The sequence below is a fragment of the Lissotriton helveticus genome, chromosome 1_1 (genome assembly GCF_964261635.1).
Source record: "Lissotriton helveticus chromosome 1_1, aLisHel1.1, whole genome shotgun sequence".
Lineage (NCBI taxonomy): Eukaryota > Metazoa > Chordata > Amphibia > Caudata > Salamandridae > Lissotriton > Lissotriton helveticus.
The window spans coordinates 898784710-898798561 of record NC_136057.1 but is presented as its reverse complement, the minus strand read 5'-3'; positions in this window follow the sequence as shown (position 1 = coordinate 898798561).

Sequence of the window (13852 nt, the reverse complement as noted above, 5' to 3'; positions counted from 1 at the left end):
AAATCTTTTGTGCTTGTAAATTACTATTTGTCCTACCTAAATCATAATAAAAATCCTTCATCTTGCACTTCGCCTCTTGAAGTTTGTGACTAGAGATCTTAGATCTGACCCTATAGTGCTCTTGAGTAGCCTGCGATAATTCAGTTTGGAGTTTAATTTTCTCCTCCCTTCTTGCCTTAAGCTTGGGAATCTCTTTAGATGTAATTATTCCACGTAAAGTGGCTTTAAATGCATCCCAGATTATATTTAATGGGGCTGTACCTCTATTATGTGTAAAAAATTGCTCAATCTTTTCGTTAATATCAGTGCACCATTGTTGGTCAAGGAGGTTAAGTTTGTTGAAAAACCATCTACTTGTAGGTCTTGCTTCAAAATTCCCTAAATTGACCTCCATACAAAGAGCTGCGTGATCTGAAAAAGCGTTGGGTAGATGAGCGTAGTTATATAATTCTAGGTCATGGGAAGATAAAAAAAAATCTAGCCTTGACGCAGAATTATATTTTGCTGAATGGCATGTATACTCGCGCTTGGTAGAATTTAAGTTACGCCAGTGGTCAGTAACATCAAGGTCTATTTTACAACTTTGAACAGCTAGGGAAACTTGAGGTTTATTCTGTCTGCGGTCTTTCTTGGAAGAATCCAATCGAGGGTTTTGTAGTAGGTTAAAATCACCCCCCCAAATTATTGACCCAGAGAGACCGGTTACTGCCTGCTTGACCTGTAAAATAGCCTGTGGGTCGTCCAAAATTGGTGCGTAGATTGTGGCAAGGATAACATTAACATTGTTTAATTTATCGTGTGCGACTGCCCATCTACCTCCAGGGTCTATGCACGTCCCTTCAAGGTTAAAGCCTACATGTCTACCTATTAAAATGGAAACTCCTCTCTGGGCCATCCCGGCCGGAGCAGATATTTTATAGCCCGCCCAGCTTTTAAAGAGTTTAGCTGACTCTGCCTGTTCTTTGTGATGGGTTTCTTGTAAATAGATGACGTCGGGTACAAGGTTTTTTAGCCAGCACTCAATAGCGTTCCTTTTACGAACGTTATTCAGGCCATTAACATTTAAAGAGATAAATTTCACCATGTTATTTGATGTTCAAAATATTGGACGTCATCCTCAGCTAATACGCAAGTATGCAAGAATGTGCAAATGTACAAGCAGTAGCAGCAGCATATATAACTGATAGATAATATAACTATGTAACAATAAAGAGCAATAGCAGCAGAAATTCATAGGGATATTAAAAAAAAAAAAAGTTTCAATGTGCAAATATGCAAGCCAGCAGCAAGAGAGTAAAGTGATATTGCTTAAAGAGACGAAGCAAGGGATATTCGTAAAGGACTTCACGCAGAAGCTAAAATTCAATGTGCAAATATGGGAGCGAGCAGCAAAAATGTAAAATGATATTATTTGAGGAGACGTACCATTCCTAATGCAAGACATGGAAATAGATGACGCATTATAAAATCTTATCTTATATATAAAAAAAAAATAGACCGTATATAAATATAACATCATCAGATAAAAATAGAATACCATTGTCTGTGCAAATATGCAGATAAGCAGCAAAATAGTGCAAAAATAGCAGCTCGGGCTTGAAGGTTTAAACACCTCCTAGTGCAAAATAGGCCAATATACTTATAGGGTCTTGTCATCTTATCAAGATCCAAATGGGCAAAAGTGACAAGTGCGAGATATTATTTGTGCTGGATAAAAAATTTTAAAAAACAGAAAAAAAGTGAATAACCTTGCTCGTATCGTCAATCATGAAAGTGTGAAAAAACATATTGCATTTGAACTCTCTTTTTTTCCCACATGCGACACCCCCCTTCACCCCCCTTCCCTCCCCCCTTGAGTGGACGGAGACCCCAGTGTCCCACTTCCATCCTTCTCTGTTGTCTCTTCTTTTTGGATGCCATCTCATTGCATCCTTGTGTGCTTCCTGTTTCCAACAAGTATCCGCCGTGCAGTACTGGTAGATTCAGCAAAATTCATCAACTTGATTTGTTAAGCCCCGAGACCATCGAGAAGTTTCTGGGCTTCATGTAGGGCCGTAAATATAAAAAAATTTCCTTTAGCCAAAACTTTGAGTTTCGATTGCTGCACTATCATGGCTTGGGCTCCTTTGCTCTTAAAGGAGTCGATGAGTTTCACAAAGTCCCTGCGTCTGTGAGCAGATGCAGCCGACATGTCCCGAAAAATCCTAAAATGATTCGCCCCCTCCACATTGAAAGTTCTTTTTGAAAATGCGGTGTTTAGGATTTTTTTCTTTTACCCTAAAGTCTGAAAAGTTAAGGAGGATTGTACGGGGGTATTTCGAATTAATAGGTTTTTGTGCAGGAACTCTGTGCGCCCTTGTTATAGTCAAGTCACCTTGCAACTCAGGGATAGCTTTTTTCAATAAAGAATCTGACCATCTAACTACATCCTTGTCTTCAAGGCCCTCTGGTATGCCTACTAGCCGTAAATTTGATCTCTATTGTAATTCTCAAGGTCCTGCAGCTTTTCCTCTAAGTGAGATTTCTCTCTATTAGCCTCCACAATATTTTTCTGAATTGTAGTCAATGAGTCCTCTAGGGATGATATCCGAACTTCGGCTTCAGAGACCCTCAGAGGAATATTCCCAAGGCACTCCTCCATCTTCGTGAGCCTGCTGTGCAAGAGTGAGATTTCCTGAGCCTGAGATAGTTTGAAATCTCTTAGTTTCTGAAGAATAGTAACTAGGATGTCTTCCATCTTGTTTGCTTTTGCAGCACTCGGGAGAGCAAGCAAGCCGTCATCCTGGGAGGTCGAAGAGGCCTCTAGGTTTAGGACTTGACTTGGAGCTGTCGTAGTTTGCTTGCTACTTGGGGCTGGGCTTGAGCTTGAGCTTGTGATCAGCGACAAAAGGGGGTGTAAGGGAGGGGGTGCATCCGGAGAGATCGTAGTGGAAACCAATGGTGCGGGTAATGCTGCTACTCCTTCTAGCCTTGTTGCCCCTGCAGTGTTTGACAACGGTGTCTTTTGCGGTGACTTTTGCGTTGTAGGGCTACTTGCTCTCCCTACCGTGTTGGAGGCAACCTGCTCTAAGGTGGCACTTGTGGCCCCTTGTTTTATCTCCCCTCGTGTAGGAGTACTCGAAAGTTGGCCCTGCTGCAGAAGAGATTTTGAAAAGAGAGGGTACTGTTTGGGGGTAGATCGACTCTCAGGACACTCAGGACACGAAAGAGGGGACGTATTAGCAGTCTTACCCGTTTTGTCCGCATTGACCCTTTTTTCCACGTTTTTCCCCCCCTGATCCAGTTTTGTTTCCTTAACTTTCCCATCCTCCTCACCATTGTCGCCGACAGCGAGCAAGCTCAATTCTGCTGACAGTTCCGACAAGGTCAGGCTCTCTGCCTCTTCATCCTCTTCGCCCTCTTCCTGTTCATTGTCCTCGTTGACATCATTATCTTCCTCCATCTGTTTCCTTAATACATTATACTTATTTTTCCTAATTTGATCATTGAGTTCCATTGCTTTCTGTTTTAAAGCTTCTTTTTTGTTGATTTTTCCTTCTGTTTTTTCTCTCCCCCTTTATAATTGATGGAGAGCTGGTCGGAATAGGGAGTTTTACCTCCTTCCCCAGCTCTGGCTTGGACTGTTTGCCCCTCGCTCTTGCCGCCATCAGAATTCGTAGCTCACAAACGTGGATTTATAAGGTGCACTGGACTTTGCCCTAAGGAATATGCGCAAGAGAATTTTTCTCCCATCAAAACTGTGCCTGACAGCAACAAGCTAATGTCCAGCTCTCCTCAATACAGATAAAAGGATATAGGAATATTGAGGTGTTACAGAAGCCAGCCAGCCAGCTCCTTCACGACTTCAAAAGTTCAAGGTTCGGAATCATCAGGCCAACAAGTGAGGGAGTATAGAATAGAGCGTTTTTTTCCCCGCAGCGCACCAGTAAATGAGGGGTCACAAGGAGGGCGCGGTGCAAGCAAAGCGAGCGCGAACTGGGTAGAGCCCTGCCCAGTGCGCCTTACCTCGCAGAGCGACCAGAGTCTGTTGTCAACGTCCAGTGTCCCCGGTTCCTGGTAGTTCACTCTCACTTTCACTTTCTGGTACAGACACAGTCTCTTTCGGTTACCCTAATTGCTCACTGTGATCGGGCAGAGCAAAATGGGCGCCGGGATAAGGCAGAGCAAAACGGGCGCCGGGTCTCTAGCAACGCTCCTCCCTGCCCTCGGGGGGTAGCGCGGCTTTGCCAAACCTCTGGGGTCGCGGGGCCAACGTGCTCCTCTTTCCCATAGAACTCCAGGGCCAGTGCGGCTGCCGTCACAGGGGAAGCCCGCGCACCTCTATGCACTCGGCGGTCAACGCCTCTTCACCTCGGCGTACCTCGCAGCGCCAGTGATCGTAAAGCAGCAAGCGAGCAAGGGAGCGGCGGCTGCTGCATGGGCGTGGCTGGACACAGAAACACGGAAACAGGAAGCACAGCGGCGGCGCGGGTGGGTCCGCGTCAGCCGCTCATCCTCCACCGATCTAGTTTCTCGTGAACATACCAACAAGTGCATCAGTGCAATATACAACAAAATTTCCTCTGTGGAAAATTGATAAATGTGTGAAACACAAAATCGTAATATTTACAGTGAACAACAAAACACAAGTCCCCCGAGCAGGTTTGTATTTAACTCCTGTGCTTTGTTTCATTATCGTTATTCCATTGCAGTCCCTCCTTGTATTTGTTTACATAAGCATTTCTCAAAGAGAGATTTCATTCATCTTTAGCAGCATGTGAGTATGTTCCAACATATTGATATTTCTCATGTATAGAATATTTTCCATGCTCTTAGTCCATCCTGATGTTTTATGTTGGCGTAGGAACTCTCTAAATCTAAGCATACTAACCAGCATTCCTTTCTCCATGAGAGATCTTCAATTTTCTATAGGAAATCTTTAGTGTCCTTGGCGTATGAGTTCAAATTTCGTACGTATGGACACAGAAAATGATCAATGAAAATCGAGATGTATTCAAATATGCTCTCTTTGGAGTAGACAATCGGTCGCCCTGTTGGTTTGATCATGTCTTTATGTACCTTAGGTATTGGGATTAGTGGGTGTGGTATGCTTTAAGAACTTGAGTTCATCCCAATTAAGTAGTTGACTAGCATGCCAGCCCTGTAAAGACTCATGGTACTCTTTTTGTAAAGTCTTAGCATAACTCATCACCACCCTCATATAACATGTGATGTCGCTCAGCTGTCTCTGTGCTTCTCTTATATACCACGCCTATTCACGAGGACTATGTTTCCTCCTTCATCAGAGGGTTTGATTACTATCTCAGAAGCTTTTTGAAATGTCTCCATGGCTTCCCACAAATTCTTGTGAGGGGGACACGCATTCCTATTCCCCAGGGTGATTTTGGCAGCGGGGACCCCATCTCCCAACGCCGCCCATATTTTTAGGAGAGGGCATATGTGGCCCCCCCTCCCCAGGCCATATTTTGGCACAGGGGGCCCCAGCTCCTGGGGCCCTGATTTATTGTAAATGAGGAGTGGGCATGCTGCCCCCCTTCCCGGCTGATTACTGGCCCTGGGACCTCCAACTCCTGGAGATCAGCCATATTTATAAGGGGGAGGGGGCACACAACCCCCCTCCCTGGGCTAATATTGCCCCCGGGAAACCCATCTGCGATGCCTGGCCAGTAACAGGTGAGTGCCTTGGATCCCACCTAGGGCACCCACTTGCTTTTTGATGTAGACCATGGTGGGGTGCCCCAAATGCCCGTGGCCCCAGCCAGCTCCCCGCATCCAGTGGGAGTCGGCAAGTTGGCACTGCTCCCACCCACAGGGAGCAGCTAAACTTGCTGCTTCCTACGGGCAGGAGCAATTTTTTCATCTGTTTCCCTGCCCGCTTTACAGCGGGCAGGGAAACAGATAATAAGTCAGCTCTTAGTGCATTTTACAGGACTTAGCATTTACTCTCGCTTGGCGCGAGTTATGAAATTATAATCATAAAAACAGCATCCCCATTAGCAGATGGGATGGTACTTGATTTATGGGAGAGTTGAGATCAGAATGTGCTAAAGGTCGTTACCATATTGCCAAAAGTGTAATCTGACATGTGAAAATGTTCAATAAAATTTGATTAAAAAAAACAAAAAAACAGGATTCCTACAAGGGAAAACAAAATAGCGAACGTGCCCATACCTGGACCCTGAGGCCTACCCTATGTCCAGGTTTACTGAAGCCAGGCAATTGTTTGCTTACCAACGCTTTGCCTACCAAAGTTGTTAGGTCTGTGAATGATCCTAATAAACAGTGCTCTATGTAATTCGATCTCGAGATTTGCAACCGCAACTTAAACGGACCTTGGGTACCAGTACAGCTAAGCTCAACGTACCCTGCCACATTAATTGTACAACTGAATGTTCCCTGGTTCTACAAGAACAGAAGACCTTACGTTCCCACACCGCTAAGTGATCAACACTGACCTTGTAAACAGCTTGTGTGGATACACAACACCATAACATCCCTTTGAGTCCACTGCAGCTGCCTCGGTGGAAGGTCACAGAGGCAAAGACACCAGAGACATTAAAGACAAAACCTCTACACTAAAATAAGCCTCCATTGCCAGACCCTCCCATCAAACTAAAAACAAACTTCGGGGCCAGCCTGGATATGATGCTATGGCAACTCCGAGCCCGTACATGACCTGGCACAGGAAACAAAAACCAACACATATGTCATGCATCACGACCTTCAAGCCTTAAGGAACAGCTTTCAAAATTTGCCCGGCAGACTTACAGGAGCAGAAACAAGGACTGGCACACTGGAGGACTCTGCTTCTTCTGAGAAAACAAGAGTGGATGCAGCCACCAACAGGATCAAATCCCTGATGAAAGACATGTCCGAGTTGGAGGATCGGAACCACAGAGGTAATCTGTGCATATTCGGGCTACCAGAAAAGGTGGAAAGTGATGCAAACTCCTGGGTCTATTGTTTGGTGGCCTGGATACCCCACACCCTGGGAATCAAATTTAACAGAGACTTTGAGATAGAATGGGCTCACAGAGTCCTGATGGGCAAGCCCCGTTCTAACCCTACTAACGCATGCCCAAGACCATCATATTTAGACTGCTATGTTATCACCATGCACAAACCATACTTGCACATATGAGGAAAGCTCAACACATCCTCTGGAATTGAGTCAAAATCATTATTGCACAGGAAAATTCAAAGAACACAATGACCATCAGGGTAGGCTTCTTGGCTCTCCATCAGTCTCTCAAAGAACACAACATTCCATATGGCTTCACAGACCCATCAAAATTCTGGATTGTCGTCCATGGTAAAACTCTGCTTCTCTTGGAACTGGTGGAAGTACAAAGGTTCTTGTATTATTCTGTTCCTGCTGAGATGAGTATCTAACATCCCTCTGGATTGCTAATGCCTTCTGATTTTCCTGTGTTTCTTATCATCTTCATGTTGATCTGCCAAGACCCCACTTGGACCGATCACAGTTCCTAACCAAAACTTCCTAGGCCGTCAAAATGACTACCTAATGTAGTGAGGTACCGTCAAGCTACGCTAAGCTACTGTACACAGTAGCATCTAGCCCCCACTGATGACGCTATCCTGCTCTAATCTGACGTTATCGAGCCCAAATTCCCTCTTTGATACTTGGGGCCAATCCGGATTGACCCTGCTGGAACTGCTGTAATGCACTCATACCTCTTTACACTACGTACAATAGGTACATTTTGTATGCATGTCTCATAGCATGAATGCTATACTTCTTTTCAGCTGAAATATTTGATAATATCAGTATAATGACTGATGTATAATGATTCATTGATGTCTTATTTATTGATGTCTCATTGATTGATGTCTCATTTCAAACTGTTGAGGTTTTCGGGCGAAATATTGTTGTTGTTGTTGTTCTGTCTATATAGGCCATTAACTGATATGTCCCACATTGCCATTTATACAATGGTCCCCACCACCTGCACTACCCACGCTGGCCTCCACCACTAATTCTGCCATTTCGGCCCAACATTGACGCCTCAATACATCCCTCCCAACCCAATGAGTGAACCCCCACCACATCCTTACACTGGATAATACTCTCAGCATACCACATAATTCTATAATGCTTTCTCAGTAGCCAAAGCTGTTTAACTTCATCTTGAAACAAACCAACAACCATAACTGTCCTAGGGTGCAATCTTTAGCTACCACACTTATATTTTATCTCCATGATACTTGTCTCCTCACAGTGATACAGGTCAGACACTTGATTAACCTACATGCTTCCTGTCCCAACAGACCTTTGCCATGATCTATTCACACACCACCAGAGCACATTAGTACTCCCTTGACTCCCTATAGTGTGACCCTCTCTCCCAGACTGCTACCAACGAGGTATCCTACAGGGCTGGGTAGCCAGCCAGCCAGTTTGGGACAGGCCAGTTTGTGGCTCAGTGTGTCCCATGTATAATAAGGGTGGGGGGATGCATCTTATATGCATTCCAAAGGATGGGTGGAGAGTGGGTAGGGGTTTGGATTGTTGATTTTGTTATAGTTTTACTTGTATGTTTTGTTACACTGGCTCTTCTTCCATTTTTCTATCTCCTTTACTCTATCTTGTCTCCCTCCCTGGCCCTTCCACTCTCTCCCTCGGCTACCTGGGCAATCCTTCACAATACACAGCCTCAATACCCACACAATACTCTATTCCAGGGCACTATGTGCACTTATGGTCCTAGCTTGCAGCTGCTTACTAAACAACCAAATCATACTTAAGGCACCTCATCTTCTCTCTCATCCACAGGTTATGCCCCCTCCTCCAAAACACCCACCCAAGAGACCACGCTTACTCACCATGGCTATTCCATAAACATACTCTCACTAAACACAAAGGGGCTTAACCAACTGGTAAAATGTAGAGTAGCATCAGATTACTGTAAATAACTCAAGAGGAATATCATCTTCTTGCAAGAGACCCACCTGAATTCTATTCACTACACGAAATTCTACAGCTCATGGATTGCAGGCATGGGCCTCTCCTCAACCCCCTCAAAAAAGAACGGTATGACAACACTAATATCTAAAAAAGCTGTCACATCACACACTCACGACCAAACGGGCAGATTACTTATCTCTAAGGTAAAAAAATAAATCTGGTGTTCTTCATTCATTTATTTATTCTTCATCTACACTTCGAATGACAATGCTGCAAATTTCTGGAAGGACCTAGACACTAGAAAAAACATTTCTCTCTGACCTTCCAGACAACTTACCTAGTAACCTAGACAGCATGTCAACTCACAAAGTAATAGGCAATAAAGCACACAAACAAATGAAAATTTGTCGTAATAATGATAGCATAGTAGATGTCTGGCTTTTACATAACCCTACTGGGAGTGATTTCATCTTCTACTCCTCACTCCAGTATTCATTTTCACAAATAGATTATATTATTTTGAGCAACTTCCTACTCCACCTCTCTCAACCCCCAGAAATCGAACTGATAGTGATCTCTGATCACACATGTGTGACCATCCAATTAACCCTCAATAGCCCAACCCCACCACCTCGATAGTGGCGCTTGAACGATGATCTCCTAGATGACCCCAACAATAGGATGGAGATCAAGACGGCCATTGAAAATGTCCCTGGAGTAAACCTCCTGCACAATACATTCCCTACAACCCGATGGGATACTCTCAAAACCACTTTAAGAGGAACACTGATTCACATCTCGTCCATAAAAAACAAAGCTATAGCCAACTGCCTCAAAGAACTAGACTTGAATCTCCACAGGTTAAATAAGCAACTTAGACACTCTAAATGTTCATCTCTCCAATCTAAATTGGAGACACACAATAGGAATACAACCAAATACTTAGCCAGAGGGGCCAGAATTGGATCGAAGTGGTCAATGCAGGCAGGCTTTGCAATAACAACAAAGCTGGGAAATCACTTGCCAACAACTTAAAATACACAAAAAAACAAATCCCTCATATTGGCCTTAAAAGGTCCGGAAGTCGTGGTTACCACATCGACAAAAGGTATACTCGACTCCTTTAAAGCGCTTTATACAGAGCTCTACAACTCCAATGCACCCACCTCCATAACCAAGATTAATAAATTTCTTGACTCATGCAATCCCCCCAAAATAGCACATCAGGACTCCCTCGCCATCAATGAACCCATCACAGAAGAGAAAATTAGTTCCACAATAGGCTCCCTTATAACTGAGAAAGCCCTAGGTCCAGATGGCTATTCTGCAAAATGTTATAAAATATTTGCCAACAAAGGGACTTTATGCAGTTTTTGAACAGTATGCCTCATCGGGCTACCTTACTGGCTCATTACTTGCTCAGCCACTGAAGCTACTACTGTGGTGATAGCAAAGAAAGGGAAAGATCACTTAAATTAAATTAAAATTACAGACCTATATAAGTCATCAATATTGACTGCAAGATCTACGCAAAGATTGCAGCCCACAAATTGGAGTCAGTCATCCAAACCCTGATCCAAGCTCACAAACAAGTTTCCTCAAAGGCAGTCTCATGGCCTACAATATCAGAACATTCTGCCATGTGCTAAAAACAGCCAAACAATCCCATTCACCAACAGCAACTCTCGCATTAGATGCAGAAAAGGCCTTTGACAAAGTTTCTTGGCCATTTTTACATGCCACATTACACAGATACCACCTGGGAAATGAATTTATCTGCATGATTATGGCCTTATACTCTGACCCCACGGCAAGAGTTAGGGTCAACGATTACCTTGTCCAACCCCGTTAATCTCTGCCTTTCGGGAAAATCCAGGTATTAACTTCTCCTCAGGCAGACAAGTCAAGTGGTAGTTGCTTATGCAGACAACATATTGTTATTCACCGAGTATGCCCCACAAGCCACACCAATCATCAAGGAAGAAATAGAAAATTTTTTACCGGTAGGAGGCTATTCCCTGAATAAAGATAAAACTGCGGTATTTCCCCTTAACATTCACTGTACATCTGCTGTAATCTGTGACCTTGGTGTAAAGTGGCAACCAAGGACCACCAAATATCTGGGATATGGTTTGCTTCTGATATTAAACCCTCTGTTTCACTCAATGAACAAAAAACGCTGGAAAAAATAAAGGAACTTCTCAACATCTTGTCCCCGAAAAATATCGCATGGTGGGGGTGACTGGAAACAGTGAAGGTGATGATAGCCCCCATAATTTACTTTACATCTAGCATGCTTCCAGTAGTCCTCTCCCCTTCCTTTTTTTTGTCAGTGGAAAACCCCATCTCCAAATTCATGTGGAAAGGTAAAAAACATAGAATTTCTATGAAAATCTTGAAGAGGAACACATCCTCCGGGGGGATAAACATCCCAGACTATCCCGCTAGCAGAGAGCATTCCTGATATTCCAGGGTGCATGGTGGTTGCGATCACAGGATTCCAGCCTTGGCTCATCATTGAATCCAGCATAACCGCACCCATACCCCTTAGTTCCACCCTTACAATACACAAAATCTGGAATCACCCTCTGGAACACTTCAGACCAATAATAATGGACAAGGTTGTGTTACTCCTACTCCTAGATAATCACCTAGAACACTGATTACACCTCAGACCTGGATATTCAATAAATAGGTACAGGCAGCATGATCCATAGTACCTCGAGACTCTCACAGGTGAAGCAGTTGGGCTTTACAAATCCTGATTGATTGATTACATGGCTCCCCCTTAGCCTCCCTATGGTATAACATCACAATTAAACTTGAGGGGGAGATGCTATTATGGGATACATGGGTTCAACAAGGCATAAACTCCATAAGGAATCTGGTTTTGCGCATGAACCCTGTCCTGTTTTCCACCTTGCAAATTAAAGTTGATCTACCCAATATTGGCGTTTATACATTTCTAAGACTCAAAAGTGTGCTGAGTAAACAGAGACCCCCACACGAACCAGAACTCCCGGGCTATTAGGTACCCTTAAAAGGAGAGGCCATACCGCCTCACATCCAAAACTTGCCAACACATCTAATGGTCAGGCTCTGAGATTATGTAACCGAAAATGGGAAGCCCATACATGATCAGCAGGCTCCTCAAACCTCAACGAATTGATATGGAAAAAAATCTAGAAATATCCCTTTGATGCCAAAACCACACCTACCCTAGCACAATCTAGATTTTGGTCTATCCACAAAATGTACTGGACCCAAGCCAGACTACATAAAATGGGTCTGAGGGACTCGAACACATGCTGGCGGTGTGTGGAGTCAAAATCTCCAAGTGTCTTTGGCAAATGGTGGAATTTACTGTGTTCTGTCAGAGGCACTGACAACATCTACACACTAAAGTTCACAGCACTTCTTGCTTCAGACACCTTTGGGTTGCCATTGATAAATACTTACAGGAGAACAAGACTCACTGAACTCCCCCTTAGATCACCTGACAGCCCAGGGCAATGCCCAGACATTACCCCATCAGTCTGCTCATTCCTGCCCAACCCGCCTGACAGGTGTTGTGTTCCCCGTCCAGTGTAGCCAATCTCCCTCACCTCTTCCTCTACTCCTATCTTCTTCCTTCTCTCTCGCCATTCTGCATTCATCCTTTAGGGTTCCCTCCCTCTCATATCCTCTCTCCCCCCCTCATGAGCCAGCGGTCCTCTTCTGGTGTACCCTCCGGGTAGACAAGCTCAATCGGCACTGGCTAGGCCTGTCATTGACTCGACATAACTTCTGCCATGTTTGCCATTTAGTAGGCACTTGTCATACTATGTTATACCTCGGAAGTATTGGCATATTGTCACTAGAAATAGCATGCAATTGATGGCTTTGCCTTTCTCCTCGTTCCCCCAACTGGAGTGTACTGCTTATCTCTGTAATGTTTGTCTTTGCCATTTTGTATAAAATAAAAATATCTGAACAAAAAAAAGAATGCACATTCAATCCCACCAGGCAAACTGAAGCATGCAAAAAATCATATAGGTTTACTGTAGATAGAGCCCAAATGGGCATCTTGGGTCACTAGACTGAGGAACTCTCCGCAACTTTTCAACTCCGTGATTGGTGACTACACTCATCTTGGCACAGTGCTGTGACCTGAGTGAAAAAAGTGAAGTGATTAAAACAGGTTAAAAACGCTCAAGAAGCTAACAGGAGGAAAACATTATGTAATAACACAATCTATAAATGTCCATTAATATAGATTCACTGTCATTTCTTAATCCGAATTCAAACCTCGAAGAGATAAATATAAAAATCCCAAATATATCTGGATTCATGTATTGTTATGGGGTATGGTTTTGTGTTCTGTACTTGTGTATTGTGTTACAGTTCGTGCTGTGTTGGTCTTTTGTTGTATTGGCATTTTGTGCTATTGCATTGGTATTGTGTGCTATATTGGTGTGTTTGACTGAATAATGAATCTTATTTTTTGTTATTACACTGCTGTTTTGTCCTGATGTTCTGAGTTGTTAGGCTGTTATATGTTACTGTATTATGGCAATACTGTACCTTGTCTGCAGTCTGTCTGCTTAAATACGCAGCAGACTTCTCATAGGTTCACCGCCACAACTCCACTTCCCTGAAACACTATTAAAAGGCAATTACACCAAGCACTGGGCTATTAACCAAAAAGGAAATATATAATAGCAGTGACCAAAAATGTTTTATGGTGGTGTCTGCAGTAATTTCTAGTCATGATACTGGGTGGTTCCTCTAGGATTCCTTGTTTGCCCAGAAGATCTCTTCCAATTATAAATTCTGACACATGGGAATGGTTTTGGGGATGGTGCCCTTAGATTGGATGAAAAGAGAATGCTGTGTGCATTTATGTGGGCTACACTTGAAGTGCACTGATACTGCGTATTATCCTAC